The 7,500-nt window shown below is 47.8% G+C and overlaps 1 protein-coding gene across 2 annotated transcripts in view; it reads right to left on the reverse strand.

The window, feature by feature from the left end:
- The window catches only part of LOC123515239 (proline-rich protein 12-like), a 613,955-nt gene that overhangs the window by 535,293 nt on the left and 71,162 nt on the right, over nucleotides 1–7,500 (reverse strand). Inside the window, exon 1 of one of the 2 annotated variants that reach the window (XM_045273825.1) lies at nucleotides 4,749–5,179. The exons of the other annotated variant lie outside the window; for it this stretch is intronic. The gene's annotated coding sequence lies outside the window, so the exon portion shown is untranslated. Of the gene's footprint in view, nucleotides 1–4,748; nucleotides 5,180–7,500 lie in introns of those variants that run through there. 2 annotated transcript variants of the gene reach the window in all.

Raw genomic sequence — 7,500 nt, forward strand, 5'->3', positions numbered from 1 at the left:
CTCTCTCTCTCTCTCTCTCTCTCTCTCCTTATCTACTTAACAAACACCTACGTTACATCTCGTTCCTCTTCTCTTCTTCTCTTCCTCTTCCATCTTCTTCATCTTCTCTTCTTTATCCTCCTTTTCTTCTTATTCCTACTCCTCTTCCTTCACCTTCATTCATTAAACACATGGTGGCGATATACTAATCAACCTTGTCATTCAAAACAGGTAAGGAAAGGTATACACAGACAGACACACACACGCACACACACACACACACACACACACACACACACACACACACACACACACACACACACACGATAAATTTGAAGGTCGTTCCTCTATATAGTGACTGATGTTTACTTATTTTTATCATCTATTTTCTTTCTTCCTCTCCTTCTTTCTCCTCTTTATTATTCCTCTCACTCATACGTAATCTTATTCCGCAACGATTTTCGAGAGAGAGAGAGAGAGAGAGAGAGAGAGAGAGTGTGTGTGTGTGTGTGTGTGTGTGTGTGTGTGTGTGTGTGTGTGTGTGTGTGTGTGTGTGTGTGTGTGTGTGTGTGTGTGTGTGTAGGAAGCCAAAAAAGTGCACCTAACTTAATCATTCATTATTTAGACCTTTTAAGTCTTGAGAAGAGAGAGAGAGAGAGAGAGAGAGAGAGAGAGAGAGAGAGAGAGAGAGAGAGAGAGAGAGAGAGAGAGAGAGAGAGAGAGAGAGAGAGAGAGAGAAACAGAGACAGGAAGACAGACAGACAGACAGACAGACAGACAGACAGGCAGACACAGACAGGCAGACAGACAGACAGACAGACAGACAGACAGACAGACAGACAGGCTAGCAGACAGACAAACAGACAGACAGACAGACAGACAGACAGACAGACAGACAGGTAGACGCGCACACGCACACACAAAAACACACACAAACAGCTAATCAATAACACAAAAAGAGAAGTTAGAAGGTGAACATGAACGAAGAGAGAAAAAGAAAGTGAGAGAGAGAGAGAGAGAGAGAGAGAGAGAGAGAGAGAGAGAGAGAGAGAGAGAGAGAGAGAGAGAGAGAGAGAGGAACAATGAAACAGAAAGACAGAAACAGAAGATAGCGGTCCCCTGCAGGAGGAGCTAAGGGACACGAAGAACACAGGCTCCTGGCGGCGTAATTGTGTTGGGGCGGCATGGAAAGGGCGTCCTTACACTCTTTATTGGCCTCTGGAGAGCGATCGCCTGCTGGGGACTCGTGGGGAGGCACCGAGGACCCTCAATGGAGTTTCTTGGGGAGGCATCATGAGGTCTGCGCGTTTGGGGGCTAATGAAGGAGTGTCTAGGGTCTGTGCTGGGGTATGGAGGACTATTAGGGTTTTAGGGTAATTTCTGAGTTTGCTAGGGTATGTTTTTAGAATTTTTAAAGAAAGTTAGGGAATTTTTTAGTAGTTTTCAAGGTGTTTTTGTTTTCAGGATGATTTTATGGTTTGATGGTATTATTGATAATTTTTAGGGTGTTATTGGGTGTTAGGGTTGTCACGTTTCTGTCACTGAGAGAACATCGTTGTGTCAAAACGTGGAATTGATTAAAGTGACTTGTACAACCTTGGATGTTCATGATCTCCTAGTTTGTTGCAATGTATTTCTGAGATGGTCAGGTGTCTGTCTTTGTTCTTCTTTAAGGGTGACAGGTAACTGCAACTATCTTGGAATCTTTAAGAGCAATCTTGCGTCCCATGTACTCTTGTTACCCGACCATCTGGAATGAAAGTAACCAAACACTCACCAAGAATCAATCATGGAACGCTCCTACCACGAAAAAGAGCAATCATATCTTTCCTAGAGATGTGTCTGACTGTCCTCTCGGTGTTGCGTTTCTCACCAAACCTAACCAAACTTAACCTAACCTCCTCTTAGGGATCTGATGCGATTCCCTGGGGATGTCAAAGTGTTCCCAGGGTTTTATAGAATCCCTGGAGACGTAGTGTGATCGTCAAAGGCGTTGTGAAATCCCCACAGCATGATGGCGTTCCTGGGGTGTTACATGATACCTAGAAATCATATTTGCACAGCTCCCAGTGGCGCTGTGAGGTCTCAAAGGTGTTACACAATAGCCACGAGCCTTCTGTCTTCTGGTACACATGGAATATTACAAAAAAAAAAAGCCAGTGGTGTTACGGAGCCTCTGGGGGTGTGGCGGGCGAGGGAGGGTGACGGAGGAGGAAAACAAGGCAGGGGTGAGAGTCAGAGGATGAATGATCGACCCCATGTTATTATTACGAAAGCTAATGACGAGGCAGCCTGGTCCTCGCCTTCTGTTGTGTGTAGGGAGGGAGGAAGGGAGGAGAGAAGGGGAGGGAGAGAGGGAGGAAAAGGAGGGAGGGAGAGGAGGAAGGAAGAAAGGAAGGGATGGTAAAAGGGAAAGAGAGGATAGGAAGGTACGAAAGAAAAAAGGGGGAAGAAGAGCGCGGGAGATGGGTGGGTAAGAGAGAAAGGAGAGGAGAAAGAGAGGGTGGGAAAAGCAATGGGTGCAAAGAAAGGGGAACAATAGACGGGAAATATTATGAGAGAGAGAGAGAGAGAGAGAGAGAGAGAGAGAGAGAGAGAGAGAGAGAGAGAGAGAGAGAGAGAGAGAGAGAGATGGGAAGGATAAAAGATTGAAAAGTTAAAATGAAAAGGAATGAATAGAAGGAATGGAGGAGTGAGAGGACAAGAATTAAAAAAAAAGGGAAAGAAAAGAGAAAAGGAAAGAATGAATGAATGAAATACAAAGAAGAAAGGGAAAAGAAAACAAAATACCAGTTTAATCAAAGAGAGAGAGAGAGAGAGAGAGAGAGAGAGAGAGAGAGAGAGAGAGAGAGAGAGAGAGAGAGAGATAAACAAGAGGGTACGGATCATCACGTAATAAGGGAATCAGGGAAAAAAGAAAGATTAAGGTTCCAATGTTTCTAATTGACATCTTTCTCTCCTCTCTTCTCTCTCCTCCCCCTTTCCTTTCTTTCCTCCTCTCCTTCTCTCTTCTCTGTCCTTCCTTCTTCTCTACCTCACATCCAATAACTTTTCCATAATATTCATTTATTTCGAAACTTTTATAACATACGAAAATATTTGACAAGTACCTTACTAATAGAAATAAAACAAGGAAGGTGAAAGGATGCTGCTGCTGATGATGATGATTATGATTATGATGATGATGATTATGATGATGATGATGGTGATGATGATGGTGATGATGATGGTGATGATGACGTTTATGATGATGGCGAGAAATGTAACGATGGTGGTGGTGGTGGTGGTGGTGGTGGTGGTGGTGGTGGTGGTGGTGGTGGTGGTGGTGAGGGTGGTGGTGGTGGTGAGAGTGATGGTGGTGGTGGAGTAAGTAGTTAGGGAAACACTCCGAGTTGACATTCAACCTCTATAAGATCGTTTAAGTGACGAGCACTTCAAGAAGCAGTGTGTGTGTGTGTGTGTGTGTGTGTGTGTGTGTGTGTGTGTGTGTGTGTGTGTGTGTGTGTGTGTGTGTGTAATAATAATAATAAAAATAGATAAATAAATAAATGAATATAAATATAATGGTAATAAAAATGATAATAATAATAATAATGGCAGCTTACAGAGTCAGCTGAAAATTCTACACGTCATCATATTTATACATATCCTTATATACTACCATTCATACATCGTAAGTCTACACAATCCCATGGTGGCATTTGACATGTCGATGTGCCGCTGCTAGATAGCGTCAGATAAGCCTAGTGACCTAGGCCAGGGATGGTCAGGCCACTCCGTGCGTAATTTTTTATACAGAAAAAGTTTCTCCTACCTAGCAGCGGGTCACAACTTCCGGTTTATACCAGGTACCTAATTATTGCCACACACTTTCCCAAATGACTTCTCTCCTGACCCGGGAATCGAACCCCGGCTCTCTCGATTGTGAGTCGAGCGTGCTACCACTGCACCACCGGGTGTGTGTGTGTGTGTGTGTGTGTGTGTGTGTGTGTGTGTGTGTGTGTGTGTGTGTGTGTCGCCCCACGATCACAAATCAACTAGCACACATTCACAGTCACATCACCGCTTCCTCCAATTACCGTTCATGTTTTAGGGAGAAGGGGGAGGGGCGGTCAGAGCGGTGCGTCCCTCTACCCATCCGCCACCAGCGAGAGCTTTCAACAAGTTAAAAAATACAAATAAAATGACAAAAAAAGAAACGAACAAAGCAGTGAGTGAGCGGTCTGCGCGGAGTGGCGCCAGGCATTCAGCAGCAACACGCAAGCACTCGCAGCACACAGCCTGCCAGGCTTTGAGCGCTGATTCCATGCTTTCCGCCAATCTTTCCTTCAAACATCAGAGCTAAGTCCGCCTGGAATGAATAAATGAAGCGTCCTGACGCAGCGTGTGGAGTGCTCGGCGCCCACACCTGCGTGTCCCCATACCTGCTGGCTCACACCTGCCGGGCGTCTCCGCGGCCTTGACAGTCAACAAGTGGGACGCCGTCAGCGGGACAAGAGCGGCGCCTGACAGCCAGCCAGCCTGGGCGGCCCGTCACGTGCAGCGATGTGGCAGAATGTGGGTCAGCACACCTGTGTCTCACCTGCGAGCCGCCACACGCGCCACGCATCCCACAGTGTTGGCCCGCCCCGACCCTCGTTCAATCCCGCCCAATTAGTCAGTGGGCCACGCGGGCGTCCATCACGCGGGTGGCAGACAGCTGACGATTGGCCAGCGGCTTCCGTGCCTGCCACTCATTCACCCCCACCCCTATTCCCCCAAACACTCACCTGGTATCGGTAGAGTGACGCACGGAGTCGAGGTGTCGTGTCCGTCACAGCAGCTTACGTCACAAGCAGGTCTCAAGGTCACAGCTGCGGCGGGCGTCGGTGCCACTCACACACGCACACAAACACCACACTGGTCACAGCACCGTGAACTATGTTAGCCGAGATTTCCAGGGCAGAGTGACGCGAGAGACACGTGGGCGACGGAGGATCACGCCGCTATGAGACACGCAAGGCAGCAACGCGACAATTCGATCAGGGGCCCTCTAGCACCGGGGCGGCGTGGGCCACTTAGCACGGAACTCAGGACAGCACCAGTACAGCACCAGAGAAGCTGCAACGGTCAGAGGCACACGCGTGACCCCTCAGTGGCCAGGCAGCCCGGAGCGACGGCGATACCTCCCCTCTCTCCGGGCCCCGGCGGGATACTGGTCTGTTTTCTGATCTGTCTCGCTCACCGCTGCCGCTCCCTCGCGCGCTGACTCTCCACCCCTGACTCGCTCACTCCCCTCGACAGCTGCGTCTCCCCTCATGACCAGTTTACAGCCTGGACGTAAAAAGCGACGCAGGGGAAGCAGTAACATATCCGTGAAAGGAACGCTGATAAATGTAGCGGTGATCTGCGCGCTCAACATATTACTTTACACTAATGGAATCTTCTTGACGTCCCAGACAGATTCTTATGTGCCTTCCCTTCACAAATCACTCCCGTTACCTTCCTCTATCCGATCCATTCAACCTACGCTCCCTTCTTTACCTTTCTGCCACAATCTCCATTCTACCAACAACCTTCCCCATCACCACCCTTTACACCCCCATCATCTCCGCATCTCGTGGCAGACAACACGTTTTACCAATACCCAAAACAAGAAAAAGACTAAGAAAAGGAAAAATGGAAGTAAGGATAAGGTAAATGTTCTGTCCAGTGCAGCCCACACCGCTCTGTTCCTCCTCCTCCTCCTCCTCCTACTCTTCCCTCGCGCTGCTTCCCTAATTACCACTTAACAGGTGCGCCCCAGGTAGCCAAGGCAAGTGTGGCAGCGGCGAAGAAAGGTAACAACACTATTTGCTCCCACAGGTCAGAGCGCGCTAGGTGTTGGCTCCTGTGTTGCGCTGGCGGGACTTGCAGCTCTGTGGTAAGCGGGGGTTGAATTGACTGGTGATGGGTGAGACACGGAGGTAATTAAGTTGTGTTTATTGTAGCGTCTGTATGAGGTGTATGGTGGGAAAGAAATGGTTGTTGTTGTTGTTGTTGTTGTTGTTATTGTTATTGTTTTCATCCTTTTCTTTTTCTTCTTCCTCCTCTTCCTTTTCCTCTTCCTTTTCCTTTTCTTCTTCTTCCCACCCTTCCTCTTCCTTTTCCTTTTTCTCTTTTTCTTCTTCCTTCTCTTCCTCTTCCTTTTCCATTTCCATTTTCTTTTCCTTTCCTCCTCATCCTCCACCTACTCCTCGTGCTCCTCTCCCTCTTCCTCCTCCGCTTCCTCTTTCTCTTCCTCCTCCTCCTCCTCCTCCTCCTCCTCCTCCTCCTCCTCCTCCTCCTCCTCCTCCTCCTCCTCTTCCTCCTCCTCCTCCTCCTCCTCCTCCTTTCTTCTCCATTTAACGATGATTCACAACACGTAATCAACACACACACACACACACACACACACACACACACACACACACACACACACACACACACACACGTTAATAGACAATGACAATTCCACTAATTTCCTGACAAGCGAACGATTTCCTTGGGTAAGAATTACTAGAAAGAGAAAGGAAGAAGAAGAGAAGGAGGAGGAGGAGGAGGAGGAGGAGGAGGAGGAGGAGGAGGAGGAGGAGGAGGAGGAGGAGGAGGAGGAGGAGGAGGCAATGACAGAGATAGGGACAAAGCAACATGAAGCCAAATAAGATTAATACGGCGAAACAAATAAAGAAAGAAATGAAAAGAGAAAAGAAAAAGCTAAGAAGAACTTGAAGGAAAGATACAAAAAAGATAAAAACAGAAGATGAATATGAGGGAAAGAATATTAAGGAGGAAAAAAACGAGGGAGAGAGAGAGAGAGAGAGAGAGAGAGAGAGTGTGAGGGGAAAGAGAGATAGAAGTGTTTCCTTTGATTCTTCCCCTCTTTTCCCCTTGAGTTCCCCTTAGCACATGTCCTTCCCCTCACTTCTCTCTCCTCTCCTCTCCTCTCCCCTCGTTCCTCAGTAGGCCTACGCACCTGGCGAACCGCGGAGGCCTAAATGTTACCTGCTTAATTAGCGTGCCGTCCGTGAGAGAAAAAACAAAAGAAAGAAAAAAAAATATCAAAGCAAATAAAATACAGAAGTTATCGTGTGTGTGTGTGTGTGTGTGTGTGTGTGTGTGTGTGTGTGTGTGTGTGTGTGTGTGTGTGTGTGTGTGTGTGCATGCGTCGGTCAGCCACCCAACCCAGCCTTCCCTGGCCAACGTATTAAAGAAGAAGCATATACACACACACCACCACCACCACCACCACCACCACCACCACCTACCACTGTTCCAGCCTCAGTCTTTCCAACACACACACTCACACACACACACACACACACACACACACACACACACACACACACACACACACACACACACACTAATAAATACACGCAAAACATTTCTCCCATTACTAATTTTATTGTCTCTTTCTGCTTGTTCCTCCCCTCTCTCTCTCTCTCTCTCTCTCTCTCTCTCTCTCTCTCTCTCTCTCTCTCTCTCTCTCTCTCTCTGAAGGGGCACAACCACGCCACACCC

The sequence above is a fragment of the Portunus trituberculatus genome, chromosome 38 (assembly GCF_017591435.1).
Source record: "Portunus trituberculatus isolate SZX2019 chromosome 38, ASM1759143v1, whole genome shotgun sequence".
Taxonomy (NCBI): domain Eukaryota; kingdom Metazoa; phylum Arthropoda; class Malacostraca; order Decapoda; family Portunidae; genus Portunus; species Portunus trituberculatus.